Consider the following 27459-nt stretch of genomic DNA (forward strand, 5'->3'; position numbering starts at 1 on the left):
CAGTAGCAGAAGAATGTCAGAGCATTATAAATCTTTGACACGACGCAAATAAAATTGAAGAGAAAGGTTGCTCTCAGATTCAAGCGTGTCAACCGGTAACGAATAAGAAAAAAGAAAAAAATATCAAGACTGTTACCATATTATGAGTGCGGTGATCTACATTTAAAAAATAACTGCCCGTTTTAAAATATAAAATGTTTCAAGTGTGGCAAAATAGGTCATAAAATGTCGCATTGTAGGACAGAACCTAAAAAACGGTTCAACAGAAAAAATCACGTAAACAGGTTATCGGTGACAAAAATACGAACGAGCCTCAAAGGAATTCTGTGTATGTAAAAGTTAATAACACGAACGTAAAGTTATAATTTGATACAGCAGCGATATCTCAATAATAAACACAGATACATAGAAGAAATTGGGAGATTAGATAAGATATTTAGGACAAACTTTTGACAAAAACGGACGTCGACCAGACGCGTCGAGGGTAGATACAATTAAAAATATGCCCCTCCAACAAATATTTTGGATTAACATATTGCCAAAATTATATTCCAAATAAGCATAAGGTGAGGTTCCCCCTGAATAATCTGCTGAAAAAAGGTATGAAGTGGAAATGGTCGGAAAATTGTCAAAAGGCGTTTGATTTATCGTTAACACACTTCAATCCTGCAGCGGAGATTATTGTAGCTTCAGACGCGTCTGAGTACGGTATAGGAGCAGTAATGCTACAGAAATAAAGAAATGGTAACATGAAGGCGGTGATCCATGCCTCACGTTCTCTGATATCAGCAGAGAAAAATTATAGTCAAATCGGAAAAAAGCTCTAGCGATTATTTTTGCCGTGAAAAAATTTCACAAATTCTTACGCGGTAGAAGTTTTCCTCTGCAGACTGATCATCGCCCGTTAATATCAATATTCGTGTCGAAAAAAGGAATCCCTACTCATACTGCTAATAGGCTGCAACGCTGGGGCACGATATTATTAAACTATGATTTGAAGAAATTAGTTCATGCTGATTGTCTATTAAGACTGATTTCGAAAAATGCGGAACCATTTGAAGATACCGTGATTACTGCTTCACGAGCGGAAAATGAAATTTAAAATGTTTTGTGTAACGTTATTCGTGAACTGTCAATTACTTTACAAGATATAAAATTATAATCGGAAAATGATAAATTCATTATAAAAATGAAAGAAACACTGGAATTGAACCTTAAGCGTAAGGGATATTAAAACTCGGAGCGGAATTCAATCCTCAAAAGGGGAGAAGATAAGAGAGACTGATTATAAAAAGGAGAGATGTTGTGGAAGGAATTCTGACCCTACCACCCAACTGACTATAGGTGGACTGACTTATTGTTATAAATTAAAGAACTGTGAGCGATTGGCAGTTCGGGTTGGTAAGAAGTTTACTGTGAGCCGTTGATATAGGGCGCTGCGTCTCGTGTAATATTAATAGCAGTGCGTCGTTTAATTACTTTCTTTACCCCTGCTTCGTTAAGCTATATATCCAACATAAAAGGAAATAAAACCAACAATCCTCCAATTTTCATTTGATCACTTACCAGTTATCATCACAACCTACTCCGTATCAATAAAAAAAAAAACAAATACAAGCAGATGCAGCCATAAAGCAAAAATAAACAAAAACATTATTAACTGAAATACCTCTGGCACATGCGCATGGAATATCTATAACTTGAAGGATTACCAACGCATCAGTCTCAGTCAACTACTACTCGTTGCACATACCTAAATTTCTAGAATCTAAACACTAAGCAGTATCACCGCGATTTTAAAAGCCCAACACTCCCCAAATGAACAGCACCACTCGGGCCATCACTATTCTATGCACACAATTAAATATTTTAGAAAAATCTTATCTTTGATCTCATTAATCCGTACATGCTTCTTTCCAAATCACGAGACTGTTTCACTCAACCGCCATAATATCCAGAGACCTAAGCCAGAGGATACAAAACAACTTCAACAACAACGACGACGACGACGACGACGACAACAACAACAACAACAACAACAATAACAAAAACAAAAACAAAAACGACACTAACCACAGTCTTCCAGACCCACCATTTTAGTTATGATTGATATCACTGTCTACTTAAACACAAATTATATAATGCCTACCTGAGAAACAATGCAAAATGGTTGCTGGTTAACTATGTCACATGACATCAAGTTTAATAGATAACATTTAAGTTTACAATTTCCCGAATAAAATACTATATGCATGTCATTTCAACCTATACATACATACATAATACATACATACATACATACATACATACATACATATATATATATATATATATATATATATATATACATATATATATATATATACATATATATATATATATATATATATATGTATATATATATATATATATATATATATATATATATATATATATGTATATGGATATTATGTATATATATATATATATACATAATATCCATATACATATATATATATATATATATATATATATATATATATATATATATATATATATATGTATATATATATATATATAACATATATATATATATGGATATTATGTATATATATATATATACATATATATATATATATATATATATATATATATATATATATATATATATATATGTATATGGATATTATGTATATATATATATATATACATATATATATATACATATATATATATATGTATATATATATATATATATATATATATATATATATATATATATATATATATATATATATATATATATATATACATATACATATATATACATATATATACATGCACACATACATACATGAGCTGCCCACACCAAATGGAAACATTTACAAAACATTGTAGATAAAATCAAATTTACATTCGTCCTCTTTTCTCCAGCAACATCTGCCCAACTATTGTAGCACGGCCATCAGTGACCTTGGAAATTGACTCTAAAACAGCAAAAGTAACTCAATCCCAACCAGATCCAGCCTACTGTCTCCCGCCTAATGAACTACAACCTTTAACGTCAATAAATAACTATCTCTCACATTTAACATTAAGGAACCACGTCCAGATAAGACAAAATAGTTGGTGTTACATACAATAGCACCACCGAGTACCGAGTCCACGACACGCATAAAAGGCAACGTAAAGAAAGCAATTCACGAAAGAAAAAAAAGAATTTAGATTACTCGTAGATACCGCATTTGTACCCCAAGAAAAAGTAACAAGTATAATGTACAAACAATGCTCAGATCAATCAGGGATTATTTCAGGCTAGGCCAACCCATCCACAATAACTGTATTAAACAACAAAACAGCGTACGTTGCATTATAAGACATTGTCCAGACACTAAGTAAGGCCATCAGGTATGAATCAATTATATGCTTATTTTCAGATATTTCTGCAACACACGTGGGGGCAACCTAAACTTATAGGTTTGATTCGGTTTACACCTCTGTTTCAAAAATAACCGGTGCTCGGTAAGTTTGGTAAGTTCTTTTTTTTTATGCTCTCTTGATTAACATACTATATTGCTTTCAAATTTTTGCACAAGGCCAGGAAGCTTGGTAGAGCGGGTTAGTAGATTATATCGACCCCAGTGTCCGACTGGTAGTTACTGTATCGACCCTGATGGATGAAAGGCAAAGTCGACCTCAGTAGAATTTAAAATCAGACGGTGAAAGCGGACGAAATGTCTCTAACTATTTTGCACAGCGTGCCAACGATTCTACCAGCTCGCAATCTTTGATTGATATACCATATTAATTAATAATATATTTTTATCCTTTAATTGTTTCAACCATTGAACTGTGGTCATGTTAGGGCTATACCTTGAATGGTGTAGTCAAATAAATCGAAGTCAGTACTTATTTGTCTGATACTTATTTTATCGGAATATTTGCCGAACCGCTAATTTACGGGGATGTAAACAAGACTACATCGGTTGTCAAACGATGGAGGAAGTAGAAATCACACATATGCACACACACATGTGCACGCATACACACACACATGTATGGCAGCTTCTACACAGTTTCCGTCTACTTACTTCACTTAAAGGCATTGGTCGGCCCGGAGGTATAAGTGAAAACACTTAACCAAAGTGCCATGCAGTGAGACTTAACCCGAAACTACGTAGCTGCAAGGTTAATTTCTTAACAACACTGCTATGCCTGCTCTTTATAAACAATATGTTGATTAGTATGATATTAGCCCGTCGAATAGCGTAAGCTAATTAAATCAGTAGGAGGCTGTGTTCTAAACTTCTCAGTAAATACATAGGAGACATATAATTTTGTTAACGTATAGTTGAGGAAAACGCATGTTGATAGATCACACATGAAGTATATATTCATGCGATGATAACATTTCTTTGCAATTTCCGTGGGATTTTTAATATAGTAAAGGGATACTGTACATAATTTCATGGTTATATTATGGTAAAGGGATACTCTCCATTTTTTTTTAGCTCATTCAATGCAATTCTAAGTATGAAATTAACAAAAACTCATGTAAAGGTATGATGTTACTCGGAACAATTTTGCAATAATGTTCATCAATTTTAAGAAAGCAGAAATGTTATATCAGATTTTATAAACTGCACTACAGGGTTTTAATAATCATTCTACAAGTCGTACAAAATACATGAACTCATAAAAAAAGATCCTGATTAAAAAAAAAACTTGCTTAATGAAAAAAATTACCAGTGCTAGTATTTACTATCTTACATTTTCCTTTTTTTCTTTTCTTATTTCAGTCATTGGGCTGCTGTATATATATATATATATATATATATATATATATATATATATATATATATATATATATATATATATATATATATATATTAGTTGAAATTTACTGAAGAACAAAAGACGAAGATAGGTGTATGAAAAACAAGCTCGGGAAAGTGAGACAGTCTTTTATGCTCCGAGCTTACGCTCTTCAACAGAAAGGAATAAGGAAAAATAAACAAAGAGAGTATTTAAAAAAAACTTGTGGGTTTAGCGGCCAGGCATGGCGACTGGCTGGAAAAAAATGGTTTGATAGGAGAGGTTGAAAGAAGAGATATTAAAGTATTGATGATCACAAAACAAAGGTGTGCGTGCATATGTGTATGTGAGAATGTGTAACTGTGCGTGTTTGGATAGGGACGAGTGACTTTGACGTGTATGGATGTGTGCGTGTGTAAGTGTGTGCGTCTGTAACGTGTGGGTGTGTGGAAGATGATGTGCGGGTGTGTGGAAGATAGTGTGTGGGTGTGCGGATGATGGTGTGGTGGTGTGAGGTGGGGATGTAGGTGTATGGTAGGGGTGGGGGTATTATCGATGAAGAGAGAAGGTGGGTAGGAGTGAAGAGAAGTAGTAGGTGTCAGATGAGGAGAGGAGAGGTGGGTAGGAGTGAAGAGAGGAAACAGGTGTCAGATGAAGAGTGGTGGTAGTATCAATGAAGAGAGGAGCATTCAGTCCATGTGACGCAAAGAAGCGAAGAGAGAAGATTAATTCCTGTTCACAGCGAAGGCGGGAGTCCGGATGGCACCTGTGCAAAGACAATCCGAACACAGACAGGGGTTATAGTGAATGACCGGTAGAGCGGAAACAGCGCGAGACCGGTGTGTTATTGCCGAGTCTGATGTCCCGGAGGTGCTCCACGAACCGATCAGCTACGCGGCGTCTCATTTGACCGATGTACAGAGAAGGGCAGAAAGAGCAGAATATATATATATATATATATATATATATATATAACGCCTACTCAATTTTCTTTTATCAAACTTGGTGTGCTGACTTAATGGAATGCAGAAGCAGTATGTCTCAAATTTCAGCTTTGAACTTCAAGTAGTTTAGTAGGAGTTATAGAGTTTTTAATTTGCTACCACTTAGGCCCTACTTTAGGAAATATCCTCTTCTTCTCCTTTTTATTTCTGTGACGCTAAAAAGTCTGACTGTTTTTCAGAATAGCGGGCTTATCTCATAAGAGAAGTGTTTGTGTCACTCAAAGAAACAAAAAATCTGGACGGAGAATCTCGTGCAATTTCAAGACTCACATAGGGAAAGAAGACCTGTTCCTCTAGAAGAGCATTCTTTGGAAAAACAACCGCAGGATACCAATGAAACTTCAAATTGTCGGTCGCTACCTGTTCCTTGGAGGTTCCATTAAAGGAAGGAAAGAAAGAACAAAGGAAATTTTGAAAGAAGTAACATTTTTATGGCAAAAGAAATTAAATTTCCCATATTTGCCAATTCAAAATGTACAGACAAAAGTAGAAAAAGTACTGAATACCTACGATAAATGTGTAAAACGAGGAAAATACGATTAATTGAAAGAAAGTTTTAACATCTCAAAAGAAAACGGTGAATGGTTGTGCTGTGAGGATAGAAGGTTATATTATCTTCAAACTGAAAGCAAGGGAAAGGTTGGGTATGCTACTGGAAAGGCAGCGAGTTTCAAAACTATCTATCCATCCATCCATCCATCCATCCATCCATCCATCCATCCAAAAGAAGAAAAGTGTCCTAAATGCCAACTTCAAGCAGAGCAACTCCAGTGTCATCGTCAACATCTGAAGCAGAGGCTGAAAGTGAATACCGAGAGTCCGAAAAATCAGATGAAGAAGCCACACAAATAAGGAAGAAGTATAGCAAAACTGGAACTGCAACCAAGTTAGTAATATCTTCCAAGCTTTCAACCCAAAAAGCAGCAACAGTTTGTTGATAATTATCTCAAGATGGAATCAATGTCGAGACTCCTTCTCAATCTGATATTTACAGATCGACTATCAAAGAAGCTGTTAAACTAAAAAAGAAAATGAAAAAAAAGCAAACGTTGTTTTTAGAAAACTGGTCATTGCATTTTGATGGTAAACGTATTGATGACCAAGAATATCAAGTGCTAGTTTTTAAAGAATGAACAAAGAGAAGTTAAGTTAGAAGCACTCCAATTACCAAATGGACATGCCGATACTGTTGTGAAAGGAATAATAGCTGTTTTAGATGAATACGATTTATGGAACTGTGTAAAGATGATTTTCGCTGATACAACGAGTGTGAACACTGGGGAAAAGAAATGTCATTGTCATTCAGTTGTTAAAACTGCATGCTCAAAAGGTTTTGAAAGCATCACATCATTGATAGAGTTCTTTGAGTTGTAATGGATAACGGAGAAAGAAAAGTCATCTCCCAATATTGAGTATACATTCATCCCATAGAGATTCTAAGTAATTACGAGAAACTCCAGGCTAATTTCAAAAATCGTGAAGAAAAGATTACTGAATCAGCAGGCTGGCAAGATGCCATGAAATTTCTATTTCATTTGACTAGAGATTTTCGTTTCTTTGAAGAAACTGGTAAATTTCCTACGGTAAAGTTTCAAAAAATACCCAATTTAAGTAATGCAAGATGCTATTCTCGAGCAATAATACCTCTTTTGGCATTTATTCTACTACCAGAGTAAAGAGTTTTTCTTCTCAATGTTTGTCGATTCATCACTTACAGCTGTGCAAATTTTTGACTTACTGACCAAATGTTCAATGCACATGATTATCGGAAGTTATGCGGTAGCCTGCAAATTCATAAAAAAGCATAGAACTCTATAAAAAACTTTTGGAGTCGAGAACCATCAAAACTAGAAATTCCCAGAGCAAATCAGAGTGAGAAACGGGCAATCAAGTGCTTTCAAGATCTTTATGATGTTTGTGAAAAGAAGGGGAAACTTCAACTATCTAACAAAACACATTAATTCTTTGCTATGTTTAAAAATTTGCTAACATTCTGCATCCATTTTCTTATACAGTTACTTGAAATTGGAATTAAACCTATAAAGTTAAAAATATGTTTTGTTTTTAATTTTGCATGTTATCGAATGCTTGTAGTGGCCTCTGTTTAAAATAGTCTAGTTTTGAACCTTTGCATAGAGCAACTTCAATTCAGTAATCTTTAAAATGTGTAAATACATTTTTGTTCCAAATCTTTCTTGCGTCTACAAGGATTTAGGCAGCGGAAATACTGAAGTGTGAATCTAGGGTCGTCTAGTGATTATAGTTTTAAAAGCCCATAACTCCGAAACTACTTCAACCAAGAAGCTGAAATTTCAGATATGCTATTTCTGCATTGCATTGAGTCGGCACGCCAAGTTTGGTAAAAGCTTGAATCGGCGTTATGAATCCCACTAGAATTTTGCAGGATTTGCGTCAAAATTAGTGACCGATTTCCTAAGTTTGGGGTGACTTTTTTTTTCAAATAAAGCAAAACAAATGTTAGTTTCCTGACTTTTATGAAATTATTTATCAGCTTACAGTATAGGGTTATTAGGTTGTGAAAAAGTCATAACCCTAATATATACATATATATGTATATGCATATATATATGTGTATATATATATACATATATATAGAACTTCGATTTGAATAGTGTTGATATATTTTCGATTATTTTTGATTAATAATATTTGATTAATTATTAATCTTTATAGTTTATAATATCGTTAAAGATTTTTTTAAATTAAAACTTTGTATATATATAAAGTTTAATCTTTTATTCTTAATTATTTTTTCTTTCCTAATTTTTTCATTCATATTTTTATTATTACGTTTGTAGAAATAAATAATCTTGTATTTTTCTATTATTCAATTGATTTTTAATTATAATTAAATAAACGTCTTTAGCTTTAAATAGTATAGCTTTAACTATTACACCGGTTAAATATGTACTAATTTTATCTTCATTATTATTTTAAACTTAAACTTCGTTCAAATTGTATTTAAAACAATGATAATTTAAACAATGATAATTTATGTAAGATGTTTTTTGTATATAATATACATGTTATTATAATGGATGAAGGGATGATTATTGAATGGTTATTATTTTGATATTATGATATTTTTTTAATAATATTTCTATCTTTATATAATAAGTATTTCATATTAATTCATTTGGTACTTATTGTTAGTTGAGATATATATATATCTAATTATTGTTCTACTTACGCTCTGTACGGTGGAACTATGCCACATACTCTTCTCTAAGGATAAATTGATCAATAAAGTAAGGAATAATGCTCTGAAATGTACGCATATCATAAGAAGTACGTTTCGTTGGTATAAATGATCTTAAGATGTGATGAAGTACAACATGATGTCTCATGTATGTTTGTGTATGTGCAATTATGCATATACGAATGAGTGCATATAAGAGTGTGTGTGTGTGTGTGTGTATATGAAAGATATGCATATATATATATATATATATATATATATATGTGTGTGTGTGTAAGTGTGTGTATATATATATATATATATATATATATATATATATATATATGTGTGTGTGTGTATATGTATTTTTATGTACATGTATATATATATGTGTATGTATATGTATGTGTGTTGTATTTGTATGTATATGTGTATGTGTGTGTATATATATATATATATATATATATATATATATATATATATATGTATATGTGTGTATGTACGTGTATGTATGTATATATGGATAAGTATACGGGTAAAGTGTATGTATGCATATGTATACGGGTAAAGGAACGGGTAATATAGTATAGTAAAAAGAAATAAACAAATTAATTAATTAATCTAGTGGAAATTCACAGGAGAGCAATAAAAATAGAAAATTAAGGAGTTATCTCCCCTATAATAACAAAGATGAAATCTAACGGGATTTTAAGAATTTAATGATCGTTATGTATGTGCTTTGTCGTGTTTTGTTCGGATGGTAACCACTCTTGAAGAAGTGCCAAATGTCTAAATCCAATGGACCAGTCACTGGATAAGTTTGGGACAGAAATAATAACATAGAGTGGTGAATAAATCGATATATCGAGTCTGAAGTCTCTGTCTCTTTTGAATATGAAAATTTAAAAGTTAAAAACCTTATAATATATATATATATATATGTTGGTATATACACATATATATGTGATATATATATATATATACATATATTATTACAAATTTGGGATTTTTCCAATAGAACCGCAACTCCTGTTTCAGGATAACCCTATTGTATGGAATACACATAGAAAGTTATATCCAATAAAATAATAATAATAATAATAATAATGTAACATAAGCATTTCTACCCGTGTTTCTGCGCTGGTGGGGTGTTTATTAAGGCTATACCTAACGCCTAATAGTCCACAAGTGTGTCCTCAGGCTATTTATCTTATTGCTATTATTATTAACGGATCAAAGTTAAAAATACATATTATAAGTCATACTAAATAGAAAAATAAGAATATGAATAAAAATATAATAAAAATATATAAATTACAAATATATTTTTAAAAACTAAAAAAAATTATTCTGTTGTGTCTGGGGAGAGTCATTTTCTTATTGTGCCTTGAAATTTAACACACTCACTGTTAAAATTTTCACTTATTTCTTTTTTTTTTTCCTAAAATTTTCGTTGCGTCTTGCAACCTTATCAAAATTTGGGATTTTACCAATAGATAGATAGATATAGAAATATATATGTATATATTAGGGTTATGACTTTTTCACAACCTAATAACCCTATACTGTAATTCGATGAATAATTTCAAAAAAATTAAAAAGTTTAAAAAATTAAACACCTAAAATTACAATACCGATATATATATCTTCTAAATTCCTGGTACTATAATTATTGTTATCAAGGAAGTAGGCCTTCCATTTTATTCTATCTAAAAAATTCTTAATCTGATCTATTAAATTTATTGTGTATTCTCTCTTACTGGAAATAGGTATATTCTTCAGTGATGAGTTCCTGTCTATTGGTTCAGTCCTACCTGATAGGTCCATAACCGACATGTGTCAGAAATACTAAAGGTATAGACGATAGTATTATAGAATGTATATGAATATTTTTTAAATCTTGGGGAATAATAAGAATTCCAGTTTATCAGGAGATTTACTATTTGACGCTTTACTAATGCAATGTAAACAGTATCATTTATAATATTATTACAAATTTGGGATTTTACCAATAGATAGATAGATATAGAAATATATATGTATATATATATATATATATATATATATATATATATATATATATATATATATATATATATATATATATATATAGAACGCATCGATGAAAATCCACTATCACATATAGAAAAATTAATAATTAAAAGCACAATAAATGAGTATAATATAAAGTAAAGTAAATATCATAAGATAAATATAATAAAAAGATTACACGTGTTTCATAACTAATTTTCAAATAGAAAAGAAATTTAAATCGATTAAAATCAATTAAAATTATCGAAAATAAATTCTATTAAAAAATATAGCCATTCTTATCGTTGCGTTTGATTGTTTCAAACTTCTTCATAGCTCCTTTGTATACCCTGATCCTTTCTTTATGGCTGTAACCTGAGAACTGCATGCGGTGGACGAAATGTTGTATATGCCCACTCTATAGGAGCAAATCATGGAACACCATAGAAAGGACTAAGAAGAAAATAGGGAAGGCAAGCTCATGGTACGATAGCCACAAGTACCAGAGCGTCATGTTCGTCGACACCACCCCTAGAGGCGAACTGGCGTACCGCTTTAGAAGGGCCCTAGACAAACTTAAGCTAAGAATCAAGGTTGTTGAAAGGCCAGGCAACCCTATTAAATCCCTTATCAGTAGAACATACCCTTTCAGTAGAACCCCCTGCACTGATAGGAACTGTATCGTATGTAGATTTAGCCCACAAACGAACTGCAAAACCAGAAATGTGGTCTATAGTATAAGATGTACAGAGGGACGATGCAGAAATAAGACAATGACATATGTAGGCGAAACAGCAAGGAGCATAGGGGAGCGGGCAAACGAACATTGGAGGGAACTTAAGGAAGGGAAGAACTCATCAGTTCTGTACCAGCACGCTGAGCAAGAACATAGAGGCTCAATCAACAACATAGAAATTAAAATCTTATCTACACATAGCAGTGATGCAGCACTTAGACAAATTACTGAAGCTACACACATAATAGAAGAGAAACCTAGCCTGAATAGGAAACTAGAATGGAACACTAACACACGCCACTAACAAACCACAAACCACAGCATGTGACAACATGTTACCCATAAACCAATAATAATATGAACAAAGTATAATACAATACATAGATAAACAAATGGAATTAAATACTACATACGTTAACAAAATTTAATTAAACACACAAAAAAAACACACACACACACATACATGAACAAATAAGTAAATAAAAACAAATACAAACGAACACGTATTAACAGAGTATATAGGTGATACAGATACTCCCCATACACACATGAACTTACAAAAGACACAGACACATTGAAAGACACGCATGCGTAGACACATACAATAGGAATACAAAATACAAAATGGCTGATATTTAGCAATGTGAGACACACATAAGAAGGAAGGAAACAAAGGACCACTGATGAGGTCACAGAAGTGTGCCGAAAGAACTCTGGCCGAAATAAGATTAAGATTAATGTAATATAAAGCTGAAGCAAATTAACACCAAATATACAGTGCGTGTGTTTTTATTGGCTAAACTGGCAATATGACCATCCCCAAGTACAACAACATCTGTTTCAACACACGATTTCACATCAAAAATCTTGCAAAACATATATATATATATACTTTTTTTACTCTTTTACTCGTTTCAGCCATGCGGCCGTGGTTATGCTGGAGCACCATCATGAATTTTAAAAACAGTTTCTCCCCATTGAGGACACGTTTATGGCAAGATAAACTGTTCATTTCAGTTAATGTTTTACCAAATACTTCACACTGGTGATGTTTGCTTGTACCATGTTTCTTTTTGTGCATTGAGAAAGAACTGTTTCGAGTAAATCTTTCGCCGCAAATTTCACACTGGAAACGTTTTTCTCCTGTATGATTCCATAATTCCACTTGTGTTCGTTTAACGTACTTCTTCGAGATAGTTTTTACACTACATGTTTCACAATATACATATATGTATATATGTATATATATATATATATATATATATATATATATATATATATATATATATATATATATATATATATATATATGTATATATATATATGTATATATATATATGTATATATATATATATATATATATATATATATATGTATAAATATATATATGCATATATATATATACACATAAATGTATATGTATATATATACATATATAATTATGTATATATGTATACATATATATATCCATATATATACATGAATATATATACATGTATATATACATGTATATATATATGTATATGTATATATATATATATATATATATATATATATATATATATATATATATATATATATGTATATATACATACGTACGTACTTATATATATATATATATATATATATATATATATATATATATATATATATATATATATATATATATATATATATATATATATATATATATATATATATATATATATATACATACAGGTTGTCCCAAAAGTCACTGATGGCTTTCAATTTTTAATATATTTCTTAACGTTACAAATAAATGCATTAAATTATGATACAATATAAAAGAAGTAATGGAAATTAATATGCACACGTCAAATTTTGCAACATTATTCCATCACATATGAAAAATGACATCACTTAAATGATAAGCCATTTTCGGCTTCGTACGTCCGTTTTCTGTCCAAAACCTGAACCATAACACTCTCATGAGTTTCAGACCCCACTTCTCTGATTTCTCTACTGATGTTCTCCTTCAGTTGCACTCGGGTATCCGGTTTGTTGACGTAAACCTTCTCTTTCAGATATCCATGATTGAGACCTTTTTGCGCTCGGCCATTCGAAGTAGACTTCACACATGGTTCCAGCAAGAGAAACAATGCAGTTGCTACGGCAGTTTTTTGGAGAGAGAATAATCTCCCGCTACGCCAATGTCAACTGGCCTTTAGGTTCCCCAGACTTGACTAGCCCGGATTTTTTCTTGTGAGGCAACATGTTTGTCAGTTTGAAAGAAATATATGTTTTTCAAAAGAATTATCTTGCTTTTATTGCTACTTGTTCTTTCACATAATATAGTCACAGCGTAATAATGCAATAAACGGGTTGAGAACTATGCTTTGATACGAAATAGCTAGTTGTTCTTAGAAGAGAAGCTGAGAATGTCGTTATTACTAGATTCTAATACTAAAAGAAATACGGTAAAAAATGCTAATATAAAATTTTTTCCATCGTACAAAAATATTTTTATCTATCACTGTGTTTTTAAAACTATTTATACATCCTTTTAAGTAGTTAAATAGAACAAGTATTATTCAAGTATTGGGGTTAACTTAATTTAGTGTATACATTTCCAATAATTGCGTAACCGTGTGCTTATTTATGAAATCAATTTTAATAACATTTCGTTCTTCTGGGAATCTGTAAAATATAAACCAATGATTTACTAGAGTCAATTTAATAGACTATTACTCAATCCGAGTAATACGACGTTGTTCCAAAGTTAGAAATTAAAATTATGTGCAGTATTCACACTTTGAACAAGGGCCGACAAAGTCGACAAAAACATGAGAAGACAGCACCTGCAAAATAACTGCTGCAAAAATAAATACACAAAGGTAGTATTGCAAAGCTTAGAGAACAACATCTTTCATATTGACAGTGAGCTCCTCAAAAACCATTCTTTTCTTGACGACCTCTCGTACAACCCCAAAACTGCTAGACTAACAGATTTGGATGTGAACGATCAGTATACCCAAACAATGACTATGGATGGGTATATATATATATATATAAATATATATATATTTTTTTCTCCGTGTTTTTCTCCTTGTCTCCGTATTCTTTCTGTTGAAGAGCGTAGCTCGAAACGTCAAAGACTTTCCGTATTCCCGAGCGTCATACTAATATATACTTTTGTTATTTACACCACCTGTCCTCGTCTGTTGTTATTATTTGTATATTCTCCCATATATATATATATATATATATATATATATATATACATTAGCTATTCTTTTTGTATTTTATTGGTTTTTTTAATTAGGTTTTTATGATATATTTATTTTCTGGAGGGTATGAATTATTTAATAGAGATTTTTCGTTAAAATATATATATATATATGATCGTCAGCGTATATCTCAAATCGACAGACTTACGCTGATGATCCTGCAGATATTTACTTATGTAAATTTTAACAGGTGAAACCATGGTACGTAGGTTAATCGTTTTTTAATTTAGTATTTTTTCATTTGTCTTGCTCGTTTACAGTCTGTTGTGTCGCTAAATTTTCTATTGAGAACATATCTTTTTCGTGGTTAGATGATTCGGCATCTATTTCTAGCATATAGGAATCCACATTTGCTGGTCATTCCTCTTATTTCTGTATGTAATATAATTTTAATCCTCGGATTTTTTTAATATGCTAGACCACTGGTTTTAATTGATTAATATCAATTTCTACCCTCATTAATAAATTTTATATATATATATATATATATATATATATATATATATATTACTCTTTTTTACTCTTTTACTTGTTTCAGTCATTTGACTGCGTCCATGCTGGAGCACCACTTTTAGTCGAGCAAATCGACCCTCAGGACTTATTCTTTGTAAGCCTAGTACTTATTCTATCGGTCTCTTTTGCCGAACTGCTAAGTTACGGGGACGTAAACACCTGTATCGTTTGTCATGCGATGTTGTGGTGACAAACACAGACACACAAACATATACACATACATACATATACATATATATACATATATTCGACCGGCTTCTTTCAGTTTCCGTCTACCAAATCCACTCACAAGGCTTTGGTCGGCCCGAGGCTATAGTAGAAGACATCTTCCCAAGGTGCCACGCAGTGGGACTGAACCCAGAACGATCTATATATATATATATATATATATATATATATATATATATATATATATATATATATATATATATATATATATATATATATATATATCTGCTGTGATAGATACTCTGCGCATACAACTCTTGTAAGTGGGCGTGTGCATGCATAACAAGACGTATCCGCATCTAGTATTTATACATGCATACATATATTTAAATATATAGATTTGCACACACACACGCACACACACACACACACACACACACACACGCACACACACACACGCACACACACACACAATCTCACACACACACACGCACACACACAAACACACGTACGCACACACATGCACATACGTATATATACATACTATAAGTGTAATGATATAAATATAATATGAATACTTACTTTTATGTATGCACGTGTGTTAATGTGTTCGTAGCGGCATCTATAAATCTGTTTATACAGAAGTCTTCATTAAGGCGTTAAATTTAGTGTTGAAAATTCTAAAAACCATTAGCATCGCGTGAATCTAAATGATAGTCTGAGATATTATCTAGACAGATATTTATTGTCCTAATTTTTCCAACGTCCAACTTCAGAAAATGTATACTAATACTTACTCTGTATTTCTATGTTTTATTATTTTATGCTTTATTTTATATTTCTTCCTTTTTATTTCTTCTTCTTTTTGAATCTTTATCTTTTCTCTTTAATTCCATTCTTTTCATTCCATTTTATTTATCTTTGGATCTTCAATCTAAACATTGAATTTTGTAAATCATACTCATTACTGATGATATCCTCGATGAAGTGATTGTTACATGATGTATAATTATAATTATGGATGAAACAGCCATAGCCTGAATATTCTAAATATTAGTAATATTGTTTTCTGCTGGTCTTGCAATCCGTCCCTCTCTGTATAAGTTTTTTCTCTCTCTCTCAATATGTATACATGCATACATACACATACACATTCATATATATATATATATATATATATATATATATATATATATATATATATATATATATATATACATAAAGAGAGAAAGAAATATAAAGTATGTTACATATATATCTATCTATCTATCTATCTATATATATATATATATATATATATATATATATAATATTAGGGACAAAATCCAAAATTACAGGTAAAAAACTCAATTAAAATCAATTTATAAGAAATTTAAACTAAATTGAGCCTTATAGATAAAGTATTTATAAAATATATAGTTTTAGGGAAAATAACCAATTTTCAAGAACTCATCGATGAAAATCCACTATCACATATAGAAAAATTAATAATTAAAAGCACAATAAATGAGTATAATATAAAGTAAAGTAAATATCATAAGTTAAATATAATAAAAAGATTACACGTGTTTCATAACTAATTTTCAAATAGAAAAGAAATTTAAATCGATTAAAATCAATTGAAATTATCGAAAATAAATTCTATTCAAAAATATAGCTACTCGTCAGATCGTAAGTAGAACAATAATTAGATATATATATCTCAACTAACAATAAGTACCAAATGAATTAATATGAAATACTTATTATATAAAGATAGAAAAATTATTTAAAAAATATCATAATATCAAAATAATAACCATTCAATAATCATCCCTTCATCCATTATAATAACATGTATATTATATACAAAAAACATCTTACATAAATTATCATTGTTTAAATTATCATTGTTTTAAATACAATTTGAACGAACTTTAAGTTTAAAATAATAATGAAGATAAGATTAGTACATATTTAACCGGTGTAATAGTTAAAGCTATACTATATAAGGCTAAAGACGTTTATTTAATTATAATTAAAGATCAATTGAATAATAGAAAAATACAAGATTATTTATTTCTACAAACGTAATAATAATAAATATGAATGAAAAAATTATGAATGGAAAAATTATGAATGAAAAAATTAGGAAAGAAAAAATTATTAAGAATAAAAGATTAAACTTTATATATATATACAAAGTTTTGATTTTAAAAAAAACTTTAACGATATTATAAACTATAAAGATTAATAATTAATCAAATATTATTAATCAAAAATAATCGAAAATATATCAACACTATTCAAATCGAAGTTCTAATATTATGTTGAAATGAAACTATAACTTCTAAATAATTTAATGTTAAATAAGCTATCTATTAAAAATAATCTATAATTTGGATAAGTACTGTTTTTCACTTTGCTAAAGATTTTCTACTATTTGAAAATAATATGTATTCTTGTTTTTTATATTATTCATTTGGTTCTTTATAGATTATTTTTTATTATTACGTTTGTAGAAATAAATTATCTTGTATTTTTCTATTATTCAATTGATCTTTAATTATAATTAAATAAACGTCTTTAGCTTTATATAGTATAGCTTTAACTATTACACCGGTTAAACATGTACTAATTTTATCTTCATTATTATTTTAAACTTAAACTTCGTTCAACTTGTATTTAAAACAATGATAATTTATGTAAGATGTTTTTTTGTATATAATATACATGTTATTATAATGGATGAAGGGATGATTATTGAATGGTTATTATTTTGATATTATGATATTTTTTAAATAATTTTTCTATCTTTATATAATAAGTATTTCATATTAATTCATTTGGTACTTATTGTTAGTTGAGATATATATATCTAATTATTGTTCTACTTATGATCTGACGAGTAGCTATATTTTTGAATAGAATTTATTTTCGATAATTTCAATTGATTTTAATCGATTTAAATTTCTTTTCTATTTGAAAATTAGTTATGAAACACGTGTAATCTTTTTATTATATTTAACTTATGATATTTACTTTACTTTATATTATACTCATTTATTGTGCTTTTAATTATTAATTTTTCTATATGTGATAGTGGATTTTCATCGATGAGTTCTTGAAACTTGGTTATTTTCCCTAAAACTATATATATATATATATATATATATATATATATATATATATATATATATATATATATATATATATATATATATATGTGTGTGTGTGTGTGTGTGTGTGTGTGTGTGTGTGTGTGTGTGTGTGTGTGTGTGTGTGTGGAAAAGAGATGAGGATTTCAAACATCCGCCGGTACAGTCCAAGTAAAGAATATATAAAAAAGTATATATTCAGTATTTGCAAAAACGATAAATGAAGAATAAGGAAAGGAAAAAAATTGTAGTAGTAAACGATCTTTAATTCATAATCCAGGTTGGTACAGATTCAATATAAATTCTACAAATTGTTTCGGAATCTAATTAATTCCAAAGACATAAACGAAAAACTTTTCTTGAAATAAAAATTTCGTTTTTGTCTTTGGAATTAATTAGAGTCGGAAACAGTTCGTAGAATTTATATTGGATCTGTACCAACCTGGATTAAGAATTAAAGATCTACAGCTAGAATTTTTCCCTTTCCATATATATAAGGATTAAATATCCAAAAGCTGATAGCCGGGTATGTGGATGTTCTTAACTGCATAATATTTTATTTTGTGCTGTTAAATGTATTAATTATTTCCGTTTTCCTGCATACTGTTTTTCTCTGTTATCTTGGTGCTGTACGGTGTATTAATTTAAGACTTTAGCTCTTATTTATAGCAGGTGAATGCTTTTAAAGCATCATTACGCTTCGTGCAAATTCATAATTCATAGCTATATAATACTATTGTGACTGTAGTCCACCTATGTTTCTGCTGGTGATATCATCAATTTTAAAGTTTATCCATAGATGATATTAACAATAGAGACATATTATTTCAAATCTTAGTCTTTGAATGTTTTGCTTAAATATATATATATATATACTAGCAGTATAGCCCGACTTTGCCCGGGATTAAGTTAGGATAATTAAGCTAATCAAGTTCTTTATTTCAAACCAAACTAAGTAACATCAACGTCAGATTTGGGCAGAATCAGTGTCGCGACGGGAGCGCTTGGGAGTTTGATCGGCAGAGGTGATCAGGTTACACATGCCAGCCCTTTGAAAACACCACTTCTATCATCTAACCCCTCTTTGCCCATGGGTTGGGAAGCCTTCCAGCAAGAAAAATAGAATGCCCAAAAAAGCTCCCGATTCTCTGTGTCAGAAGCGGTTATGTTCAGATCACAACTAAGTCTTAAGTATATGTATATATATATATATATATATATATATATATATATATATATATATATATATATATATATATATATATATATATATATATATATATATATATATATATATATGGGCAACACACACACACACATACACACATACACGCACGTACGTACGTACACTAACTGCATACATATTTTTGTACACATATATGTTCGTATGTGTGTGTTGCCCGTATATCAACAAAACACTTTTTTCCTCGATGGAAAAAAAAACAACAAAAGTCTTAACAAAAACTTACTCGTCGCTAGAAGGAAACTTAACTCCTGTTGTAAACAATGGTGGATTTATTTTTATTGCTATTCGCTGGTGCCTCTCGGAAAAATAAGTTGACGAAAAAAAGCTAAGGTCATGACGAATGTCCTCCTAAAATTGGAGTGACATGCGTGCTAATTTGTGCACGTGCATAAATTACATTCATGTACACACACACACACACACACACACACACACGCACGCACACACACACACACACACATGCACACATCCTGCCTTATATATATATATATATATATATATATATATATATATATATATACTGAAGGTGATAAATTGAATATTAATTTAATTAACATCAATTTATAACCAGTGGCCTAGCATATAAAAAAATCTGAAAATTCAGAAAAATTGTATTACATGCTTATAAGAAGGGATGACCACTAAGTGGACATCCGATATGCTAGAAAAAGATCATCTACGATCTAACCACAAAGAAAAGAATGTTCTGTTCTCTAGAAAAATTCAGCAAATACCAGAACATAAGCGAGTAAGACAAATGTAAATATACAAAATAAAGAATTGATCGTATACCGGGTTTCGCCATCAACCCTTTTACTTACGTAAAAACGTCCGTGGCTCGTCAGTACGACCGTTCTAATTCAATATAATTTTCAAAATTATACACGAATTGTCTTCATAAAGTTTGACGTACGTACAGTTCTACCGATTAGATTGGAGTTATTTTCAAAAGTCTCAGCTCTTGCGCGCTAAATGCCGGAAACAGTTTGCAGAAGATAATTCACTGCAGTGGATGTTGCCGGTTAGGGAACATAATTATTTAAAATTTTCTAGCCTATTTGCTGAAAAATAGACACCAAATCGTCTCACCACATAAGAAGTCACAAATTAAACGGGTGATGAATTCGAATCAGCAATCTAACTGATATTATTAATCATATAGATAGCCCTGCATTAGCTAATTTCTGGATTTGCCCATTGGCTTTTACCTTCTTCAGCAGGACACACTAAGAGAAAATAAATGAGATATTTATACATACCCATCGGAAAGCAAAAACGCAACGCGTTACATATATGTGTGTACACATGTGTATAGCAAAAACGCAACGCGTTGCATTTGCTTTCCTATGGATATGCATAAACATCAAATTTATTTTCTGTATGTCTTGCTGAAGAAAGAAAAGTTAATGAGGATAGGAGTGGCCAATGGGCGCAGGTAAGGTCTTGTATCAATTTCTATCTATAGGAATATTCTCCTGAAGAGGTGAATGGGACCCTTAATAGTTCCCACGGTCGAAATTGCAACAGCGAATTAACCTTTTATTTTTAAATTGTGGATTTTACGTCATGTCGCCCGCAGACAGCATTTACTGTGAGAAGATATACTACGAGTGATAATAGTATCTTTATGGGGATTTTTGTCTGCTATTTCTAAACATATAAGGGTTTTTGAAAACCCTCTTACTTACAATTGTGACTTGTTCATAATTATAAACACTCTTCTTCTATGTATTTTATAACGTTTGGGCATTGAAGTATTCATAGATAATTATTAATTGTTTATTATCCTCCGTAATGTAGTATTACATTACTTCTTAATTATGTATGAATATATATTTATATATATATATGTGTGTGTGTATGTGTGTGTGTGTGTGTGTGTGCGCATATGTATATGTATATATATGTGTGTATATATATGTGTGTATATATATATATGTATAAAATTAGTGTACATTTATACACTTATGGTCGGTGGAATTGAAAAATTATAATGTATAAAGATGAAACATGTACTGTCTATTTGTCCCATAACTATACGTTAATTTTTAGCGCCGTTGCTGATGAGAACACGGATAACAAATTATTTTATTTGTTCATTAATATTCGAAACCTAGGTACGAGTGGTGACTATTGAAAATGTTTTTATTTTTTATCCCCTTCGAAATTTCTCTTAACCGTGGTTTGGGCTTTGACTACTCCTTTTAGCATGTAAGATGTCTTGTTACGGTCACCTATTTCGTATATAGATGTACACTAATTTTATATGAAAAGTATGTCTATTGACTATTTTATACATGCTAGCCGCTGGTAGAAAATTTCTCTAATTTTCCTACCCTATACATATATATACACGTATATGTAGAGGTGTATATATATGTGTGTCTGCATATACATATACGTATATATGTAATATAATATAGGATAAATTCTTTATAAGAATTTATCAAGTAGTCAGCGTGAAAAAAACCTCATAATGAAAAAATAACGAAAAATTTCGTAATGAAAAAATTCATCGTTTCTTCATAGATATATTTAATTATATATAAAGGACATTAACTGTGTATTAATGCCTCACGCTATCGAGGGACTAAATAAGTAAAAAAAAACTACCAAAAATAAGCAACATATTTACCGAAAGCGAGGGAATGCAGCTTTTCAAAATTTATCTCTTAAAAACATTTAACTCAACGGTAGACCACTGGTTTCTCAATCAAATACAGAAAAAATTGTGAAGTAACCTGTATTCTTTTGTTCATCAGTACACGTATGATCAAGATATATAAAAATAAACAAGAATCAATAATTAGAATATATTCAGTGCTGAATATCATTCTGTATAAGCACATGTTACCGAGATGCAACTGGATAAATTCAAATCTCTTTCAGGGATATATGAACAAAAGTCATCGTTACTGTGATGGCTACATCGTGGTAGGTTGATTCTTGTTTATTTTTATATATCTTGACCATACGTGTACTGATGAACAAAAGAATACAGGTTACTTCACAGTTTTTTTCTGTATTTGATTGAGAAACCAGTGGTCTACCGTTGAGTTAAATGTTTTTAAGAAATAAATTTTGAAAAGCTGCATTCCCTCGCTTTCGGTAAATATGTTGCTTATTTTTGGTAGTTTTTTTACTTATTTAGTCCCTCGATAGCGTGAGGCATTAATACACAGTTAATGCCTTTTATATATCATTAAATATACGTACATATATATATATATATATATATATATATATATATATATATATATATATATATATATATATATATATATATATATATACAAAATAGGACAACACCAAAACGCTTCAACATCGGCAAGCTGAAGGATAGCAACGTCCAGCAGCTATTTACCGGTACATTGCAGCAACGCTTGGACCCCATTGTGCTACAAGTCAAGGATATTGAGGAAGCCTCGGCTACACTCCGGGTGACGTTGTACGACACAGCCATGGAGTGCCTTGGGCCATCTGCAAAGAAGCATAAGGATTGGTTTGATGAAAATGCACGCAGATCAAACTACTACTAGAGGAAAAGCATCGTGTTTACAAAGCTCCCTTCACTGACCCCAAGTCAGTTTCAAAGGACAGACTGCGGACTGTACAGAGCACCATGCAAACGAAGTTGCCCCAGATACAGGATTCCTGACTTAGCAGCAGAACAGACATGATCCAGAGCTTTGCAGACAGGAATGACATGAAGAATTTCTATGACAGCTTGAAGGAAGTTTACGGGCCTACTACTGCAAGAACACTGTCTCCCCTCCTTAGTGCTGATGGGGTAACACTGATCACCGACAAGGAAAAGGTATTAGAGAGATGGCCTGAACCTGCGAGAACACCTGTACCAAGTGACCGGCAGCAGTATCGTAGCCACAACTTCTTGTGCGACACGTACCTCAACCGGGTCTGCATTACAGCCACAACATCTTGATACAGCATTTCAACTATCGGGTACCTTGATTACGAACTGGCATTTATCATCCTTGTGTCTGAACATTCTTCTAATTTCATATTATAGACTTTTTCAATGCTCTGTACTTAACACAAACATGCATACATCCATGCCTATGCACACACGCACTTTGTTATCATGACGACTTGTCTATTATTATGTATACATGACGCACTACTGATACACATGTTATCCTATCAATAAAATCTTTTCTTAAACATTCTACCCGGTTGTGTCTCTTTTTTCCTTCTGGCACTTACATGCGTTTATCCTTTTCATATCTATTGTATCGACTGTGTGATGTACTAAGGAGCCATTCTCGTCACCTCTCTTCGTACGGTCGTTTACACATCCTAGCAGAAATGATCAAGCAAACTTTGAGTGATATGAAACATTTGTTTGTACTTTCAACATATATTAAGTTTGATTTACAAAAGTTTGCCATTATTATCAAGTAAGCTGGGTATATTTCTTTAGAATAGAATTAATCTAACTAGACTTTGTTATTTACCAATGTTTTATCGAATTCTAAGGAAAAAAAATACCAAAATCTAACGGTGTAATATTCTAAGAATATATGAAACTTTTCCTCCAAGAATAATCTCATGCATATATAATTATTCTTTATTATGTATTCTTTATTATGTTGTGTCTACAAAATAACTAAAACTCAAATAGTAGAGTCATTTTAGTCGAACATTTCTTCCTGGTGGGATTTGACTAGAAGAGAAAAGACAAAATACCGACAAAACATATATATAAGTGTAATGTACACATAGACACTAATTTACGTATCTTTATCAACAAATGAACGTGTATCTTTGTAAAAGAGCCTACTACATTATTTTCAATCGGTTTCAGCAAGAGAAAAATTACATTGTCACTTTTAGTCATGAAAATTCATAGTCAGACATCATCTATTATTAAAGGAGGCACGTATTGTCTCTATTATCTCTGACTATGTTTCGAATCATTCGTTATTAATATGCTCATAAGATTCAATTTCTATTTCCATGATGCGATAAAAAAAATTTGTATGCTCTTTCTCATGATGCAAAGAAACCTTGCGCGGACTTGAATTGAAGCCCGACGATCATGAAGTCCAGAACTAAATCCATTCAACCTGCTCTATATCCGTTCTACGTTTTCATATCACATGTAGTTTTATTTTGTGTTAAACATAATTGGAAAATATCATATTTCCCAATCGATGTTCTATGTAGAACTAAGAGCTAAAAGAACGAATAGAAAAATCTCTAAAAAGCTACTGATTAAACGCACGCACGCAAGTATATATACCCAGAATATATTTGAGTTCGAATATCGAGCAACTTCACCTTAAAAGTTGCAGCAGTTAAATTAATTCCAGGAACTGCTTCTTCAAAAGTATAAACTAATTTCAAAGAGGTTAAGAGAATGCTGCCAACTGCCGCTGTGTTTACATAGCTTTGTTATGGTTGTAATAGCTTTGGGGAATGAAAAACTATCAGATAAAAGGAAAATTATTGATCTAAACAATTGCAGCGTAGAAGGTGTTTATAAGCCATTTAAGAAAACACACAAAAACCGTTAGATTCACTTCAACATTTAAATTTAATTTGCCAAAATATTTTCGTCGCTTTGAGACCGCGACCCTCCACTGACAAAATTCAGCATGGAATTTTGTCAGTGAACAGGTCGCGGTCTCGAAGCGACGAAAATATTTTGGCAAATTAAATTTAAATGTTGAAATGAATCTAACGGTTTTTGTGTGCTTCTTAAATGGCTTATAAGCACTTTCCACGCTGCAATTGTTTTCGTTCCGGCACACGATCTCAGATCAGGTCACTTGCTATGCAAGTACATCTCCGTAATATCGATCTAAAGGACTTGAAGAAATCCTGTACATCGAGTCAAAACCTAAATTTGTACTGTTTGCATTAACGATAAAGCCTTATTTAATTTGTACTGTCTTCATTAACCATAGACCCTCGTTAATTCTCAGTATCTTCATTAACGAGGGAGGTTCATTAATTTGCCCGTTTGATATAGCAGCCAAGCGTCCATCAAATTATACTCCCAAATTTCCATCACATGTATAAGAAGGTGATTATGGTTGAAATACCTTTTATCATAGAGCTGATAGACCAGAGTTGACTAATTACAACGAGTCGTAATATTTCATATAGGAATTGGCATGATTATTATTCACTGAGAATAGCACTAACTAATGTCATTTATTCTATAACACGTGTATGACATCGAATAACATCTGTTACCATTTGATTGAATAACTGACGAAGTATTAGTTTTTTTTTTTATGTATCTGTTAAAAACAACAATAACAGCAACATTTTCTTCTCTAAGTTAAGAGAAATTGAAAACACGTATATTTTGCGGGCCTGAAATTAATGAAAGATGAGCTATTTAAAAGTTTACTTAAACCAGTTGAGTAAAATTTCTTGGTAGCATTCACAAAAGTTGGGTAAAATTTGATCGGTAACAAAAGTTTCGAAACTTACGGAGATCTGCCGAATAAGTTACGTTTCCCCCCAGAAGCTGGGATGTAATATGAATACTAAAGTGCCGTTTAAACAGCTTCTTTGATAATTTAGAAGCTGCTTTTCAAGAACAATGGTTTCGACTAAAACAAAAATTTTAAAAAAAGAAACTATAGTAAACAGGAAAAAGCAAAAGATAACAGGAACGGTGAAATACAAATACTATGGCAGACTATTGTTAGTGTCTAATGAGAGAACAAAATAACTATTCGACAATCCAGAAAGATAAAATGATTCCTCAAATAGCGCAGTTCCGGACTAATCTTTCGACATCTTCAAACCTCGAATCAGTAATATAAAATAAAAATATCATTAGTTAGGTAACGCTGGTTGCTATTTCATGTATTATTCCAAGTTTTTGCTTGATAGAACTACTACATTAGTGCAATAAAACATGCTAATTTGTAATAGATCTGTGCAAAATATATGCAATTTTCTCAAATATAAAAGCAATGTAGTGCATAAACGTAGGTGAAAAGGGTTAGATATTGCCATAAAATAGTTAAATGACTATTCTAACTACTACAGAAAATGATTGCAACTTCAAATATGTGAATCATATAAGCACTGTATTACTGGATCATACCTGGTTTCTCTCTCTCTCTCTCTCTCTCTCTCTCTCTCTCTCTCTCTCTCTCTCTCTCCCTCTCTCTCTCTCTCTCTCTCTCTCTCTCTCTCTCTCTCTCTCTTTCACACTTTCTCTCTCTCCGAAAAAAAAAACACCTGGTGTAATACGGAAATTCTAAAGGAAGATTTAAAATCAGGTAAAATCAGCTTTCAACTTAGGCTACGTGGTCAGCTTTCATGGTAAAATCAAAATTTTTGATTCAAAATGTATCCCATTCCCATTATTAATTGTGATATTCTGGGATGGTGATA

General features: G+C 31.1%; 1 protein-coding gene across 2 annotated transcripts in view; it reads right to left on the reverse strand.

Annotated features, from left to right (window-relative positions):
- The window catches only part of LOC106877218 (intraflagellar transport protein 54), a 293932-nt gene that overhangs the window by 243969 nt on the left and 22504 nt on the right, over positions 1-27459 (reverse strand). The window contains exon 2 of one of the 2 annotated variants that reach the window (XM_089354119.1): positions 16491-16627. The exons of the other annotated variant lie outside the window; for it this stretch is intronic. The gene's annotated coding sequence lies outside the window, so the exon portion shown is untranslated. The remainder of the gene's footprint in view (positions 1-16490; positions 16628-27459) is intronic. 2 annotated transcript variants of the gene reach the window in all.

The sequence above is a fragment of the Octopus bimaculoides genome, chromosome 6, assembly GCF_046866305.1.
Source record: "Octopus bimaculoides isolate indiv1 chromosome 6, ASM4686630v1, whole genome shotgun sequence".
Lineage (NCBI taxonomy): Eukaryota > Metazoa > Mollusca > Cephalopoda > Octopoda > Octopodidae > Octopus > Octopus bimaculoides.